This window comes from Rhinopithecus roxellana, chromosome 5 (genome assembly GCF_007565055.1).
Source record: "Rhinopithecus roxellana isolate Shanxi Qingling chromosome 5, ASM756505v1, whole genome shotgun sequence".
Classification (NCBI taxonomy): Eukaryota; Metazoa; Chordata; class Mammalia; order Primates; family Cercopithecidae; genus Rhinopithecus; species Rhinopithecus roxellana.
The window spans coordinates 44,441,489-44,460,364 of record NC_044553.1 but is presented as its reverse complement, the minus strand read 5'-3'; the positions used below and the strand labels follow the sequence as shown (position 1 = coordinate 44,460,364).

The following is an 18,876-nucleotide window of genomic DNA, read 5'->3' as shown; positions in this document are numbered from 1 at the left end:
AAAATGATTCATGAAAATGCCAGAGGACCCTGAAAAAATACATAACTTGGAACCATACATCTTTTATTAACAAACTGATGATTCCTGGTTTAAAGATTATTGTATTTCACCAATTTTCAAAAATGCCTTTTCCTCCCAAATGTTATCAGGATGTTATGTTTGTTGCTATTCCAGCAGTCATTAAACACAGAACTAAACTAGGCAAGAAAAAGCCACAATGTGCTTTGCCTAAAGAAGTTACTTCTTTACCGATGATTTAGGAAAAGATGTTTTCAAAAAGTCCACCAAGTAAGAGTTCTCTGGAAACTTCAGTTTAAATTCCAGGGTTCCATGCAAAATTTCCCTCTTCCATCTTACATTTCTGTTGATTGGGAAACAGAGCTTCCTTGGAAAACTATATAAAATTTCTTACAGTTATCCCTGTAGTATTTTTATCTACTTTATTAGCTCATTTTTATCCTTATATTTGGATCACTATAACAGTTATAGCTATTTTTAAATGATCCTTAAGCAAGAATGTTTCCAAAGGTAACGTAAAATTCTAAATAGTTTTTGAAAGAAAATTTTTAATGGAAGTGAATTATGTATCTTGAATTAGTTAACATAGGCCAGTTAGTGGTTAATCTTACTGTATATTCTTCTAAAACAAACAGGCAACATTCCACTGTCCCAAAAGCCAGAAGATCTGACTGGAAAAGTAAACCTAAAACCCACTCATAAGATTCCTCATGAAAAGTTTCAACATTATTTCTAAGTGAATCAAATCTTGGAAAATAGACTTTCAGAGTAATAAATGAAGTCAATCTTAAAACCTGACACATGAATAACTCTACGAATGAACTCTATATTTTCCTAAAGGATGAACTCAGCAAATAATAAATTATTGGCTGCAAGGGAGGTAGGGGTGAGGATAGATTTAAGAGGATAGTGAGAGAATCTGTAAGTGAACAAATTCAAAGCAAAAGAACTTTCCACAATGCCTCTTCTTCCTCCTCTATCTTGTAAAGAGATGATATGTGAGTCAATGCTGTCTCTCAACTGTGCAGTGTTTTAGTTAGCCTTGCTAATTAAGTCAGATATCAAAATTTCAGGTTTTATATCTGAACATTATATTGCAGACTTTTCTGGTAGTATATGCTACTTTGTAAATAAAGTTATTCCTAAATGTTCAGAAAGTTGTTCTTTTGATTTTCTAATATCCTCACATTTTAGAAAATTTACTTCTGCAAGAAAGAAATTAAGAATATAAAACTCCAGTGAAATAATGCACCATTTTCAAACCAATTCACTAGCATTCAATGCATATTATTTAAAGTTAATAGTGTTATTGATCTAAAATCAGTAGTGCATCTTCTAATTCAACAATCACTCCCATCTTGCTGATACCCAGTCTATCAGTAAAAAGGCTTCTAATTACTATCTTTCCACTGTATGAAAATCTTAAAAATCAGAGACTTGATTTTGTGATCTTTACTCAAGTGACACTCCATGAAAAAAACTGTTCCAATTAAGTCTTAATTGTGATTACCAAAATCTTAACCAAACCAATAACCGGTGGATATTAAAGATTAGTCTGAGTACTGGTAAACGACTTATTTGGATATCAACACATATAAATATACATTTCTCAACACAGTGTAAAGACACATGGTAAAATTCGTAAAATAGCATCTGACTCGGATACAGGATATCAGATGACTGTTTCTTTACAAATATCTCAAGTCTAAAATGAGTTTTAGAAATGCTTAATGATTAACAAAATAGAAAACATCTACCTATACAGTCAATGGAAAAAATCACCTCTGTAAACTGCATTTTTAAGGTAAAAGAACAATTAATTTCCTTTTGACAACCATATGACTATAATGAGGATATGTAAAAACAGCCATACCTCCTGGAGAAGAAAGCAAATAAATCTCTTTCTGAGGTGAATAAATAGTATCCCTCCGACATCAACATGAATAGAACTGACAGATCATACAAAGCTTCTAAAAGGCAATCATTAGATAACCCTTCAAATGAGACAGAACTATATAATTACTGAGAATATGTAAAATCTGAAGCAAATTGCATGTTTCTTTTGATCTCAAACTCACAATGACAAAGCAGTTTTCTTTGAAAAATTAAAGAGGGGGGGTCCCGCTGCCCCTGCGTCTCTTGGCTGTCCTTTTCTTTCCCCTTTCCTTCCCTACGTGAATTGCAGTTTGTCACTTCTCATTTACCACTTGAAATAACACAGTAAGAGAATCATTAACTATGTTGCAACTTGACAATTTTCCTGCAGATGGCTCTATAATCACAGGACTGCCTAATGGTGTGTGTATGCACACATTAAAAAAAAACGATGAGGACGACCCCCAGGTTTTTAAATTCCTCAAGAAACCAGCACTTCTGAAGATGTTTCAAGACTGACATAAGGCTTTGCACTATTGACTCGTTAGGCAATCTAACAACAAAACAAAACTGTAGGCAAACAAAGCTATCATTTAAAATCATCTGTAAAGCTAAATAATTTTTGTGAACATGTCGTCTTGGGTCAAATTAGCTGTCTCTTAAAGAAAGTGCCACCCGTTTTTTTGTTTCTTCTTTTGGCCTGTGTGATTTTTTTTTTTTCTTCTGAACTGGAAAACACCAGATCCTTTCAATTTATGAGAAATGGAACAGCATCAAGATATTCTATTCTATTTAAAATTTATTTTTAAAAAGACCAGAAGTAACATCTGCATCTTAGCCCAGAACCATTTCAAGAATCTGCAATCCAAAGCTGTAAGTAACTTATACATTAAGTTATTTTTGGTCCCCAATCTATATTTTTGTTTCAGTAAAAATTCTTGCTAGTGGTAGTAATTTTTTAATACTTCTTACCTCTAAATAAATACTGAGTCTACCAAAACATCCTGCCTCACATCTGTGATAATAAAGCAAAAAAGCAAAGCTAATTTTTGCTATATTCACTGGAAGAAATCATACAGATCTTGAATTTATGAAAAGACATACATTTTAAGAATGGTTTCTTATTACTAAATTCTGGTGACCATTCTCAACAAAAGCCAAAAAATACTTCAGTTTGAACACACATCTAAGAAGAGTGAAATCAACAGGGAAAAAGATGGGAAATGGTGTCAGTCATACATTTTCAACAAAGAACAATGCAAAACAAGCATTGTTTGACCAGTATTTGGTATGCTTCACCATTCCTAACAATGACAAGTGTCCCTAAACAGATGCTGGAAAACAGATACAAAACTTGGAAGAAATTTGTTAAGCTACTTGCTCTATGTAGCTGTAGCACATGTGTATGCAGTAGGGCAGAAGTATTCTCCCTATCATTCTATGTAATACAAGATGGGCTACTCAGGTCCCAGAACACTGTGGAGTTATATCATGTAATGCGAAAGAGCACTAAACTGGGAGTCAGGAGATAGGGATCCAGGTTTCAGCTCTGCCTCTCAGGAGGCATGAGAGCTTAGAGTAGGTCGTTGACTCTCCCTGAGCCTAATTTTCCATTTCTGTGAAATGCAGGCATCAAACTAGGCCAAAGACTTCCTAGCCATTTCACCACTAATAAAACATTTTATTATGTACTCCACCCTAAAACTCTGAATTCCTATTATGAAAGATTTTTGTCTCTCAGACTTTTTTTTTTTTTTTAATTCCATTATGATAAACATTTTTCTCTCTTAAAAAGAAAAATCAAGGCGGGGTATGGTGGCTCATGCCTGTAATCCTACCACTTTGGGAGGCCAAGGTGGGAAGATCCCTTGAGCCCAGGAGTTTGAGACCAGCTCGGGCAACATGGCAAGAACCTTGTCTCTACAAAAGTCAAAAAATTCGCTGGGTGGTGTGCACCTGTAATCCCAGCTACCTGGGAGATTGAGGTGGAAGAATTGCTTTAGCCCAGGAGTTCATGCCTGCAATGAGCTATGACTGTACCACTGTACTCTAGCGAGGGTGACAGAGAGAGACCCTGTCTCTAGAAAAACAACAACAACAACAAATGAACAAAAACAAAAAAGAAAACGCAAAGCCATGAAACTGCAGTTCAGAACTTCAGATTAAAAGGTAAATGAAGCATTGCCATGCTGAGCTGAAATAATTCCAGTGAAAGAAACCTGATGTTTAGTCACCACTTTATTTCAGTAAACTACAGAATCCACAGAATTTGTCAGGTTTTTCTGATGTGTTATGAATCTTCTTGTATTCAAGATTCAAGCTGTGATCCACTGGCATAGATGATACCAGGTGTCCACACCGATCTTAAATTGTGTGTGTGTGTGTGTGTGTGTCTGTGTGTGTGTGTCTCAAAGTCTTGCTTTGTTGCCCAGGCTGGAGTGCACTGGTGCAATCTTGGCTCACTGCAACCTCCACCTCCCGGGCTCCAGCTATTCTCATGCCTAAGCCTCCAGAGTAGCTAGGATTACAGGCGTGCGGTACCACACCCTGCTAAGTTTTGTATTTTTAATAGAGACAGAGTTTCGCCATGTTGGCCAGGCTGATCTTGAACTCCTGGCTTCAAGCGATCTGCCAGCCTCACCCTCCCAAAGTGCTGAGATTACAGGCATAGACCACCATGCCCAGCCTTAAATTGCATTTTTATAATCATATCTGCAAGAGGTGTAATTAAAAGTCTAAAGCCTCACATGAAATGAAAGGATGAACCAAAAAAGGAATCTGAAAACATAATTACAACTTCTCAGTTCTAAGACAAGAGTCCAAAAGCTTTGTATTCTAATAATATTTATGCCAGCAAATGAAGTATCTAAAAGGCTAGTTATATATAACTCCATTGCCTAGTAATATGTTCATTTAAAACCATCGTCTTTCTTATTTTTATTTTTAAAGTGTAATTGACACAAGGTCTCACTTTGTTGCCCAGCCTGTTCTTGAACTCTTGGGCTCAAGCAATCCTCTCACCTCAGCCTCCCAAAGTGCTGGCATTAGAAGCGTGAGCCACTGCTCCCTGCCCTATCAACTTTATCTTGAACAAAATAGTAAAACAAAATAAAGAAAAGCAGTGACATCCTATGATTGATAACAAGTCTTACCTAACTTTGTCATTGTTTAATTTATTCAGTAACTATTTTGATTTCTCAATAATGTGCAATTTATCTACAAGTCAGATATTTTATGTTTAATATAGCATCACCTGGAAAACAAAACATTTGTGGCTATGCCCTTCAAATAATATATAATCCTCTCCAGAGATGGCCTTGTTATAATTTTAGCAAGCAACACAGAGTTAAGGAGTCAATATGGGAGCTCATTTTAAGTAAGTGGGCTGCAGCTCCTGCACTATTCTATAATAAAGATGCAGTGCCCATCTATGACTTGTTTCTTTGCTCCTTTTGGCTGGAGAATTTAGTAGAGCGGTAAACAGGACTATGACACACAAATATGGCTGTAATGAATATGTAGGTTGGAAAGTTTACAGGATAAAGTAAGGGAGCAAAAGGTGAAAAATGGGTGACAACACTACAGTAACTTTATAGGTGTGCGATCTTGAGGACACTTCCTTGCCATAACACTGGTGATATCAGACTGAAATGGTTGTTATATAAAAAAGGTTCAAACTGTGTTACTGTTGTTAAAATGGGAATAAAGATTATATGAATATAAGAACATGATCTTCTAATGCTAAGACCTCACATCGGAAAACAAATGCATGACTTCCTAGCGCTAATCTAATTCCTAGCTAATAATCTAATTCTTATCTAATAATTCCAATCTAACCAAGGGGCACACTGCCCATGTAAACAGAAATAACTACAGTGTTCTTTGCTGCTGAAAATACTTTTATTTTTCTGATGAAAAACTGGAGCTCTCTCTTTTCTTCCCCGAAAAGTGTTTACAAAGTTTAAGCATGTTATATGTTTTATAATACAGTGAGTTAAAATATACAGTTATGTAGTTATCTTTCTCCTGAAGGTAATTCAGGTTATCTAGCATGTAGCTTATACCTTCTCTGAGTCAGCTCAGCATGGTCCAGAAAGAAGAGCTATGGCTGTATTGGTAATCACTTGCCTTTGTTCACTTATTCAACGAATAGTTATTAAATATCTGTTATGCACCTCTGTGCTGAAGGTGCAATACTCAACATAAATAAAATCCCTGCTTTATTATGTTGCTCCTGGGTAATACAGATAAAGAATAAACAAATTAGGGCAAATCAGATGGTATAAAATACTGTAGAGAAAAATACATCAGGTAAAGAATGAGGAGGTACTAGGGGTATGTTGCCCTTTTATATAGGATGGTCGCAAAAGATCTTCATTGACAGAGTGATATGAGATCAAAGAGAAAACCAGTCATTTGGACACTAGGGAAAGTGTGTTCCATGAGAGAGAACTGCAAATGCAAAGGCCCTGAAGTAGAAGTGTGCTTGACATCTTTAAGAAGCAGTAAAAAGGAGAGTATGGCTCGAGTGAAGTGAGGGAAGGGCAGAGTTGTAGAAGACAAAGTCTGAGAGGTGGCAGGTATCTTGTAAGCCATTTTAAAGATGTTGGTTTTACAATAAGGGAAGCGTCTGGAGGATTTTAAGCAGAGGAGTATATGACCTGACCTAGATTTTAAAAGGATGTTCCTGTGTTAAAAAAATAAAAAAAATAAAAAAATAAAACTGGGAGAACAGTTGTAAAGCTGTTGCCATAATTTAAGAAAGAGGTAAAGGTGGTTTAGACAAAGATGATAGCAACATAGGTGACCACAAATGGTTAAATTCTTGAAGAGAATTGTAGTAAGATAAATATTATATAAGACTCTCTCTGTTTTAAATTTATGTCAATAAAATCATAACTTACTTTCTTTAGAAAAAGAATTCCTGTATTGTTGTTTTCCATACTTTTCTTTCACGTGAGGACCATGGCCCTATATTTTTAATTAGGTCCTCCTAAAACAAAGTAGAATTAATGCTCATGGCTGAATTACCTGTAATTTTCCTGCTTTTTGTTTTGGTTTTGGTAAAATACTCCTATTTTGACAACTAGGAATTAACTGCATAATTGAGGGGAGAAATGGGACAAATAATTCAGTTTCTTTTACAAAGAAAGCCAGTTAACTTATTGAAGGTTTGAACAATCAGAGGAGAAGTTAAAAAGTACAGCTTAGAGCAGGAAGTCATTAACAGGTGATGTTTCCTATTATAGATACATAAAATAATGGCCTCGTAGTCCTTATTTTTATCCCTTTAATTCAAAAAGTATTTCCTAAATACTACATCATGTGCCTGAAGAACAATTATGCAATAAGAAACATTTTGGGCTGGACACAGTGACTCACGCCTGTAATCCCAGCACTTTGGGAGGCCAAGATGGGAGGATCACTTGAGGCCAGGAGTTTGAGACCAACCCTGGCAACACAGCAAAACCTCTTCTCTACAAAAAATAGAAAATGTAGCCGGGTGTAGTGGCATGTGCCTGTAGTCTCAGTTACTCAGGAGGCTGAGGTGGGAGGATTGCCTCTCTGCTTGAGCCCAGCAGTTTGAGGCCACAGTGAGCTATGATGGCACCACCGTACTCCAGCCTGGGCCACAGATTCAATCCCTGTTTCAAAACAAAAAAAAATTTTTTTAAGTTCTTTCTTTCCAGGCTGGGCGCAGTGGCTCACACATGTAGTCCCAGAACTTTGGGAGGCCAAGGTGGGTAGATCGCTTGAGTCCAGGAGTTTGAGACCTCCCTGGGCAACAAGGTGAAACCCTGTTTTTACAAAAAATACAAAAATTAGCCAGTTGTGGTGGCCCTTGCCTGTAGTTCCAGCTACTTGGGAGGCTGAGGTGGGAGGATCACTTGAGTCCAGGAGGTGGAGGTTGCAGTGAGCCAAGACTGTGCCACCACACTCCAGCCTGGGTGACAGAGTGAGACTGTCTCAAAACAAAACAAAACAAAAAACCAAAAAAAAAAAAAAAAAACCAGGATGTTTTTCCAAAGATCAAGGTTATCTTTTGACTATAAGAATTCTGGCCAGGTGCGGTGGCTCACGACTGTAATCCTACCGTTTTGGGAGGCTGAGGCGGGTGGATCACGAGGTCAGGAGTTCAAGATCAGCCTGGCCAAGATGGTAAAACCCCATCTCTACTAAAAATACAAAAAAATTAGCCAGGTGTGGTGGCGGATGCCTGCAATCCCAGCTACTTGGGAGGCTGAGGCAGAGATCTGCTTGAACCCGGGAGGTGGAGGTTGCAGTGAGCCAAGATCGCACCACTGTACTTCAGCCTGGGCAACTGAGCAAGACTCCGTCTTAAAAAAAAAAAAAAAAAAAGAATCTTGAAGACAGGGTCCATATTTTATTCATATTTAAATCCCTAAAGTAGTTCTTCATTCACAATAAAGACTTCGTATATATTTGCTGATTTTGACAGAAGGTATTCATATTCTCCTCACTGGGAGTCTACCAGATGGAGCCCATACTAGTAGCAAAGAAGTTTTCTAATTCTCATTTAAGTTACTGATTTTTGAAATTTTAAAATATCTTTTGTGTTACTGGAAAAGATACTGAAAACCATGATTTCAAATAATGATGAGTTTGACAGTTTAAAACACTAACAAGCTCAAGTCAGAAAACTTGAAGTAGACATTCTTACTTATTATTTTTGTTGTTTTTTGAGACGGAGTTTCACTCTTGTTGCCCAGGCTAGAGTGCAATGGTGTGATCTTTATCTCGGCTCACTGCAACCTCCACCTCCTGGGTTCAAGTGATTCTCCCGCCTCAACCTAACAAGTAGCTGGGATTACAGGCATGCCCCACCATGCCCGGCTAATTTTTGTGTTTTTAGTAGAGACGGGGTTTCACCATGTTGGTCAGGCTGGTCTGGAACTCCTGACCTTAAGTCATCCACCTGCCTTGGCCTCCCAAAGTACTGGGATTACAGGCGTGGGCCACTACACCTGGCCTATTTATTGTTTATTATTAATACTAGCCTCATAAAAGCAAAAAAAGGGAACTATTTAAGAACCACATAAAATTTACTTAGATTTCATAGGGATTAACATTGAAAAAATGAATTTTCTAGGAATGGAAGATATTCTTAATTTTTCTATTAAGCTTTTATGTTTAGATCAGAAACATGTCACATGATTCAAAAGAATTGGTTTCACAGTCATACTTGGGTTGGAACCGATTCTCAAGGTGCCAGCAACTATCTTTAACTTTAGGTTCTTCTGATTTTAGTTTTTTGGGTCAAGGTCTTGTTCTGTCACCCAGGTTGGAGTGTAGTGGCATGATCCCAGCTCACTATAGCCTGAACCTCCCAGGCTGAAGCCATCCTTCCAACCTTACCCTCCTGAGTACCTAGTACCACAGGCACACACCACCACGATCAATTTTTTTTTTCTTTTTTCTTTTTTTTTTCTGTAGAGACAGGGTCTTGCTATGTTGCCTAAGCTGGTCTTGAACTTCTATGCTCAAGCACTCCTCCCATCTTGGCCTCCCAAACTGCTGGGCACATGGCCCAGCTTTAGGTTCTATCAGAAAGTTGGAACAGGAAAAAAGATGGAGATTGGCACAAGTATATCTTAAGTTTAAGTTAAAAATTTTAGTAGGACTGTTTATATTAGTCAAATTATTTAAATACAAACTATTTGAATTTAAATCTAATTGTTTCAAATAAGCATTTATTAATACTTCTATACATGGGTTGCTTTTGATGTCCTGCATAAACACGACACTTAAACCCGAGAAAAGTTATGACACTGTAGCACCCACTGTATAAATTGAGGCTCTACCATTATTCTACCTAGGAATATTTTAGAGTAAGGCAAATAATAGTGCTGGAAAGTATCTGTCAATACAATAAACTCTGGCCCAAGGTCTTAAGGGACTAAAGAATACAAGATAATGAGGCCGGTTGTGATGGCTTATGCCTGTAATCCCAATACTTTGGGAGGCCGAGGCAGGCAGATCACTAGGTCAGGAGTTCGAGACCAGCCTGGCCAACATAGTGAAACCCCTTCTCTACTATAAATGCAAAAATTAGCCAGGCATGGTGGTGCACACCTGTAGTCCTGGCTACTTGGGAGGCTGAGGCCAGAAAATCACTTGAACCCAGGAGGTGGAGGATGCAGTGAGCTAAGATCGTGCCACTGCATTCCAGCCTGGGTAACAGAGCGAGACTCTGCCTCAGAAAAAAAAAAAAAAAGAAAAAAGAAAAAAAAGAATATAAAGTAGTGAATCTTAATAAAACTGAGGAACAGGCCTAAGAAGTATTTAATTTTATTTTTAACTCTTTAGGTCTGTTTTTCACTGGAACTACATTTACCTTTCCTTTAAATCTAGTGCAGGTTGGCAAACTTTGGTTTGTGGGCCAAAAGTGGCTCACCATCTATTTTCATAAATAAAGTTTTACTGTAATACAGCTATGCCCATGTATTATGTATCATTTGTGGCTGCTCTTGTGCTACAACAGCAAAGTTTAGTAGCTGCATCAGAGACAACTGGCCCACAAAACCAAATATATCTACAACATACCCCCTTTATAGAAAGTTTGCTGACCCCTGGTCTAGCGCATTGAGGAAAAAGTAGAAATTCAGGCTAAGATATAAGTTGGTTCTAGCAAATTTGGCATAAAACATAATTTCTAGAACCAATTATTTTCAAAAACTGATAAAATATTGGCACATTACAGATACTGGATTAGGTATTAAACAATTATAGATAATAAAAAGAGAAAACCTTTGAATGGTCAGTACTTTAAAATGTCTTTGAAGTCAATTAAATGAATATAAACATAACAGAGTAATTAGAAACCATCCTGAGACTAGCAATGTTTTTAAAATGCTTAGAAGTTTAGCAACAAATGTAGCTATACAACATACATTATAGTCCTTGAAATAAGATATAAGTACAACAAATAACTTTTCAAAGCCAAATCATTACAAAGGGAGTATTAGTGAAAGTAAATTTCATGTAAGCAAATTACTTAGAATGTAAATGCCTTTCCTAACTTAGAAATCTAGAGCCCCAAGCACCCCTGGTGATAAAAATGTGAATTTCTTAATCTAATCCTTCTTTTTCATACTTGAAAAAAAATCCTTAATCATATTAGGTAAAAATTTAAAAAAATGTCACGGTTCTACTAATGCTGAAGACCCTGTGAGTGGCCTTAAACTCTAAAAGCATTTATATAATTCAACCATCCATATATCCTTTAAAAATCATATGAATTACACACACACACACACACACACACACACACACACACACACACACACACACACACGGCTTTATCCTAGATCTGGTTTGTGAGGTCTCAAAGACCTTACCAGCAGCCAAAGAGTTCAATAAACCTTAAAAGCTACCTGTAAATAAAATGTAGCCATGTTCTTCTTTTAAAAAGAATAGAGAAGTCAGAAAATAACAAATAAGAAGTATCACTGTATACAGCTATCAGTACAAACAATTGGATCCATAGGACTCACTCACTAGTTACTTTTCCTTCTTGCTTTTTGGTTTGAAATTACATCAAAGACATTACTGACTTCTCACAGAAATCAGCATCTTAGAACTACACATTAAAGGCTATTAATTCTGACACTGTTCTCAACAGTGGTTACTGTCAGCATAAACAGTGGCTACTTCTTATTAATGTATGAAAAAAATCACTTATGACTAAACTGAATATAAGTTTGGAATGGATTATTGGATAATCCATTTATATACTTTACATACAAAGATTTTTCTGCAAGTCTGACCCGTAAGGTTAGAGAATGAATAAGCCACTTTGAAAATTTTGTATCATAGTAGCCTTCAAATAGAGATACCTTATCTAGCAGCCCGAAATAAGAAACTCTTAAGTACATACGGTTGTTGTGTGTTCTCTACGCTGCTTGCCCAAAGAACTAAGCAAATATCTATTCTAATTCATGTTCAAGATCTGGAGTGTTTACTCACGAAGTTCAGCAAAAGCTGGTACTTCACGTAAATACTATTTATTCCAGAATCAGTAGATTTCTTCCTAGTCTTAAGGGCCTTAGATCATTGTTTATTTTTATTTTTTTAAAGACAGGGTCTCACTCTGTCAACCAGGCTGGAGTGCAGTGGTGTGATCCCGGCTCACTGCAATCTCAACCTCTAGGGTTCAAGCAATTCTCTCTCAAGAGTACCTGGGACTATAGGCACACACCACCATGCCAGCTAATCTTTGTATTTCTTTATAGAGGTGGGGTTCCATTACGTTGGCTAGGCAGATCTCGAACTCCTGGGCTCAAGTGATCTGCCCGCCTCCGCCTCCTAAAGTTTTGGGATTATAGGTGTGAGCCACTGCACCTGACCGGGCCAGATAATTGCCTATAAACACACTCTGTTATCTTGACTTCCTAGTGACTTCCATAGGACTCTACTCACACAGTATTTTTCTTGTTGCTCATCTTAACTATTTTCATGGATAAACTGGAGCTATCAGTTTCTCTATAGTTCTAACTCTTGACCTTTTTCTTACTGGTTCAGATGGCTAGCAAGCTCTTAAACCATAGTTTTATAATTATTCATTTCCACCCATCCGTTCTGTTTGTCATCTCTTTCCAATTTAAGAAAAAAATCTTCAGTTTAGACACCCTCAGGATTTAGTATTTTTTTTCTTTTGAATATTCTTATTCTACCTAGTATGTACAGGAGCATGCTAGATTATTAGACATGGTCTAGCAGTCTTTATGGTTTGGGAATACCTCAGGATATTTCCAATTGTCTCAAAAGGTATCCCTACATTTTCTTTTTTTTTTTTTTTTTTTTGAGACGGAGTCTTGCACTGTCACCCAGGCTGGAGTGCGGTGGCCGGATCTCAGCTCACTGCAAGCTCCGCCTCCCGGGTTCACGCCATTCTCCTGCCTCAGCCTCCCGAGTAGCTGGGACTACAGGCGCCCGCCACCTCGTCCGGCTAGTTTTTTTTTGTATTTTTAGTAGAGACGGGGTTTCACCGTGTTAGCCAGGATGGTCTCGATCTCCTGACCTCGTGATCCGCCCGTCTCGGCCTCCCAAAGTGCTGGGATTACAGGCTTGAGCCACCGCGCCCGGCCAAGTTTACTACAACAAATGACTAAAAATTCACATTTTTTTAAAAAGAGCCATTCCCTAAAAATGAAATTCCATAAAAACTTTAGGAGAAAGAAAGGCATCACTTTCTCACTTTTTTTTTTTTTTTTTTTTTTTGAGACAGACTCTCGGCTCCGTCACCCAGGCTGGAGTACAGTGGTGAAATCACAGCTCACTGCAGCCTTGAACTCTTTCAGGGTCAAGAGATGCTCCTGCCTTAGCCTCCCAAGTAGCTGAGACTACAGGCACATGCCACCATACCTAGACAATTTTTTAAGTATTTTTTTTTGTGTGTGTGTGTGTGTAGACAAAGTCTCACTATGTGTCCTAGGCTGGTCTCAAACTCCTAGATTCAAGGGATACTCCCACCTTGGCCTCCCAAAGTGCTGGGATTATGTGAGCCACTATGCCTGGCCCCATCACTTTCTAAATTATAGTCAATGACTAATTTAAGGGCCAATGAGCTTTGTACCTGTCTGCATCAAACCAAGAAAAAGTAGAGTCTAAGCTACTTTGATTCATGTCAGAAACAATAAAGTTCCTTATAGTGGTAGAGAAGAGTTAGCAAAATTTTATTTACAGGCAGAGTCTTCCTCTGTCACCCAGGCTGGAGTGCAGTGGAGTGAACATGGTGGGCTCAAGTGATCCTCCCACTTTAGCCTCCGAAGTAGATAGAACCACAGGGGGTGCCAATCACATCTGGCTAATTTTTTTGCAGTGACAGGGTCTCACTAGCTTGAACTTTTGGGCTCAAGTGATCCTCCTGTCTTGGGATTACAGCCACTGTGCCCTGACAAAATATTTTTCTTGATGGAGTAAATTACACTTTGAGAGTTTAACCAAGAAATGATGGTAACAGCTTTTGTGGGAATATATACATACACACTTTAAAACAATGACACTCGATTAAGAAACAAATAATCATTCATCAGGCTATTTATGGGACTGCAAACAAGTTATATTCAAAACTTATAAGACATGTCGTTTTGATGCAGAGTTAATATTTGATACGAAAAAGGTATTTTCAAATGCTCTAGAACAAGAATACAACTTTAGGTATTTAGGTCTAGGAAGGCATTTCAAATCTCTCTAGGTATTTACTTACATTTTGGAAAGACTTGTTCTGATATATCTTGCTTCTTCAGAATTCTATTATCTACTGTAGCATATAAAAGAAAATGAGCTATGTTTGGAAATACTAACACCAACTTAAGAAATAAAGAATAAAGAGCAAAGAAACTTTTCTCCACCTGAGAAATGCTTCAGAGGGCCATAAAGACGTTCAATCAGTGATTTAAAAAAGGAAAAAAAAAAAAAAAGCACTGACTCCTGAGAGTTCAGAAAACAAAAATAATTAGAATGAATTCTAGGGGCAGCCGGATTTGATTCAACAAGTTTTCTTTCCTTTCGTAGATTGTTTTTCTGCAAGTGAATGCTAAACAACAATAGGAGCTGCTACAATTTACCATGCAGTCATTAGGTGCCAGGCACATACATTATATACACAGGTGGAGGTAACGTGAAAACTTTTTATTTCACTATAAGACTTATCCTTTTTTATATCTTCAAATTTTTTTGTTTGCTTTTCATCCAAATTTGGTAAAAATGAAATGCTAAACTTCTTTAAATTTCAGGCTGTAGTGGTATGAACTAGCTATAATAATGAAGAAACATGTACTGAATATCTAGGATACACCACACATATAGTACGTACATAATACTCTCACAATAACATCTACCATAGGAATTATCATCCCCTTTTACAAATAGAAATTGGAGGTTCACAAAAGCAACTTCTCCAAGGTTATAAAATAAAAAGCTAAGGGCAGGCTGCGCACAGTGGCTCACGCCTGTAGTCCCAGCACTTCGGGAGGCTGAGGCGGGTGGATCACGAGGTCAGGAGATCGAGACCATCCTGGCTATCGCAGTGAAACCCCATCTTTACTAAAAATACATCCTGGCTATCGCAGTGAAACCCCATCTCTACTAAAAATACAAAAAATTAGCCAGGTGTGGTGGCGGGCGCCTGTAGTCCCAGCTACTCGGGAGGCCGAGGCAGGAGAATGGCGTGAACCTGGGAGGCGCAGCTTGCAGTGAGCTGAGATCGTGCCACTGCACTACAGCCTGGGTGACAGAGCAAGACTCCATCTCAAAAAAAAAAAAAAAAAAAAAAAAAAAAAAAAAAAAAAAGCTGAGGGCAGATAAATAAAATCCATTATATGCTTCACTGGGAAGTCTGTGGTTTTCTACTACTGTAGGTCCTTAAACAACAAAGCCAAATAAAAATAAATTTGATCAGTAAAAACATACTTGACAGAATAAATTTGTTTTAATTTAATATACTAAGCAAGATATTTTCTGAATAAACCAAGGTATTAAAGAATCAGATTTTAAAACTCAAAAATAAAATGGTGTTTGATATTAAGTTAGGTTGTAATCTTGGCCCTATGTGTGATTTTTGGCAAGTTAATTTATGTTTTTGAGTCTTAATTTTCTTACTTGTAAGTAGGGAATATTAGTTATAGAGTTGTTTGGCAAAAGGTTGAAGATTAGGATATGGGTAATGGTTAACAAAGTTCCTCACACATTAAGTGTTGCACCACTAACACAGTGACACTGAGGCTGTAAAGGATGCTAACAAATACATTACAAATGTTTCCTTTTTTCCCCCCCACAAATTACCAGGAAAAAACCCTGCCCCAAATCCCCACCCAGAGATTCAAAATTCCCTTGAACTTTGTATCTCAGTAAAGATCTGATATAGATGAAAAACAGCTGATGTACATGCAAAGAACAAAGACAAGAGTTGGCAGTTAGAGAATGGGAGGGGAGGTTTAAGAACCCTAAAAGGGAAGGAAAACACCCTGCAAAGCCAAAGTACCACCCATGCCTTTGGAAACTCCCAGATAAAACTTTAACAATTATAAATGCCTTCCATTATCTCTTGGCCAGAATAGTTGAGGTGTTTATCCAGGGTAGACTGCTATGACAACTTATCTCTTCTCATATCTGTTCTGATTTCATGTGTTCCCCAACTCAGTCTATCTCAGGAGTAGAAGAGTGGGTTTGCTATAGGAAAATTACAAAGGTTGCAACTTGTATAGAATCTAGTAACACTGTACTTTTAGATGTGACCTCAACATGTGTTTATTTTTTCACACCTCTATGCATTTTACCTGTCTGGTTCATTCTCTCCCTTCTCTAACAGATGAGCTGCCTCGCATCTTTCCAGACACAACTTAAAGGTCAACACTTCCTGAAGTCACTATAGTAGGGTTAGTTCTACCTACCCTATGTCACCAGAGCACTTGGTACACACCCTTACTTGCTTCACTGCAATATAATTAATTTCCTGAATGCCTGTTTCTCATATAAGATAGTGAGGTCCCCGAAGACAATTATGTGTTTGTATATGTTTGAATTCTCAATGTCCAAGCATTATTCTACTGTTGCTGCTACAAAATTCCACTTTTCCCAATCTTTAAATCTGTCTACAGAAGCAAGTGGAGAATCTCATGTGCTTAAAAAACATCACTTCTTCATCAGGAGGAAGAAAACTATGCTCACTACTCGTTTTTGGTTATTTATTGAGCATATCAGTTTTAAAACTGTAAGTATATAGCATTTTAGACCTGAAAGGAACTTCAAATTTCCCACTCCAAACATCCTAAGGACTGACTAGTCTACGGCTATACAGCCAATCAGTGACTGAGCTGGGCAGATTTGGGTGAACCATTCACTTAATGTTACTGACTATACTGCTCTAATGATATTTAATACACCCTAGTTAGACCTTCATCCACAAGCAAAAGTTACTATTCAGTTGTTCTGGAGGAGGAACAGAGAAGCTGAGGTATGCACTTATGATACCTAAATATAAATCAGTTTACAAAAAAAAAGAGTCTCTAATCAATGCTACATGATCAAATTATACAGATTATCAATGCTCTGCATGCTAAATAACCCTGCCTATTATTTTTTGTATCAGTATCAGCAATACTAACCTAGTCCTTTCACTGTTTCTTTAGAAAAAGTAACACATATTTTACAGATTAAAGATAGAATGAACAAGCAGCAAACTGATGAAATCCTGAATGTTACTGCCAAATTTCCAATAAGGTTTGGAAAGTATAATAGTCAAATTATCATAAAATAAAATATACATAGTCAATTTTCATTTTTATACTCAATTTTTCTTACAGTTTGCATGTCAAAATTTATAGTTTATGTATTTTTCAATAAATGCTCTGAAACAGGAAATCACAACTTAAAATTCCATTTTAGATCCAGAGGAGGTAAACAGTATAACCTTAAGTGTTCTTAGGACTTATTTTGTCATTATTTATTAAAGTATCTTCTTTTAAAATCTTTCACAGTTAATCCTAGAAGTGGGAAAAGTATCTGTCTTTAAGGTTTTGTTGTTTTCTTTTTTAAATACTTTGAGATTTTAGCCAGGTGTGGTGGCTCACACCTACAATCCCAGCACTTTAGAGGCTGTGGCAGGAGGAGCACAGAGCCCAGGAGTTTGAGACCACCTTGGACTGCAGAGAGACCTCCTCATCTCTACCAAAAAAAAAAAAGCTAGCCGTGGTGGCCAGTCCCTGCAGTCCCAGCTACTTGGGAGGATGAGGTGGGAGGGTCGCTTGAGCCACGGAGGTTAAGGCTGCAGTTTGCAGTGATTGTGTCACTGCTCTCCAGCCTGTGTGACAGAGTCAGATCCTGCCTCAAAAAAACAAAATAAAACAAAAAGGCCCTGAGGTTTCAACACAGCATTTTATCTAAAACATATTTTCAATTAATTAAAATGCATTTATTATTTATACGTCCTTAATAACATTTAATGTACACTAATATAGCTAGTAAAATACAATATATAAGTAGGCTTGGCTTGCAAAATTTCCTAATGGTTCTCAAAGAAATCAAGGTTTCATCAGAATTCAGTGACTTGTTACAGATACCTGAGAATACAGAGAACTATCTATAGAGAATGCATAGTTACAGAGGTAACTATTCATTACCTCCAAGTAATGAATGTTATTATGATTACAAATGTAAGAAATGCTGGTGACCTCCAGTGTCTACTCTCTTTCCAGGCTGTTCTGTCCATTTTGCTTTAAAAATCAAAGGACTATGGAACACTGAAAATACACTGTTTCTTAATGTCAGGTTAAGAAATGAGATGAATTTTTCATTCACTAATCTGTTTTTTTAACCTGTATAGTTCTACTAAATATTAATGTGTAATTTAACTTTTATTACTTTCATTGAATTATAGTAATAAATTACAAGAAAATTGCACTGTTACATGTTTTAGCAGTACTGTCAGTTTTAATATGATTTTCTGTTAATTTAACAGAAATCATCTGTTATACTGTTGAATCACCTACCCCTGCATAGCACACAACTGTTAAAATGTAAATTGCCCAACTATTTTTAGCCACTGCTGAAAAAAATTCCTGTCTTCGGGAATAATGATTTGAGGCATTGTGTTCATTTTGTTTATCAAGCAGCTATTCAGCCTCTAGTGGGCCCAAGTGCTTATGCAAGCAAAAGCTTTTAAGAATGCCTGCAGCTGCAAGCCAACCTTCCAGGTAGGCTGCAGGTTCAGAGCACAGCTGCCCTAGGCTGCATAAAACTCAGATCCATCTGGAACTGAGTTACAAAGAGGATTTCAAATTCGACTTTTCATGTATCACACGGTGGAGAAGGCGGGGGAAGAACACAGAAAAGAAGGAAGGCAAACAACCAAAAAGATGGTATCTCTACTTTAGCCTTAATAAAAAATAAAAAGCTCAGACCCATGCTGCTCCTTCTAGATTACTACTTGCCAAGCCGGATATTCCATTCAGTCTATACTTC

General features: G+C 37.3%; 1 protein-coding gene across 6 annotated transcripts in view; it reads right to left on the bottom strand.

Moving 5' to 3' along the window:
• Window positions 1–18,876, bottom strand: part of TCF12 (transcription factor 12) — a 379,427-nt gene that overhangs the window by 73,619 nt on the left and 286,932 nt on the right. The gene's annotated exons all lie outside the window — the stretch shown is intronic.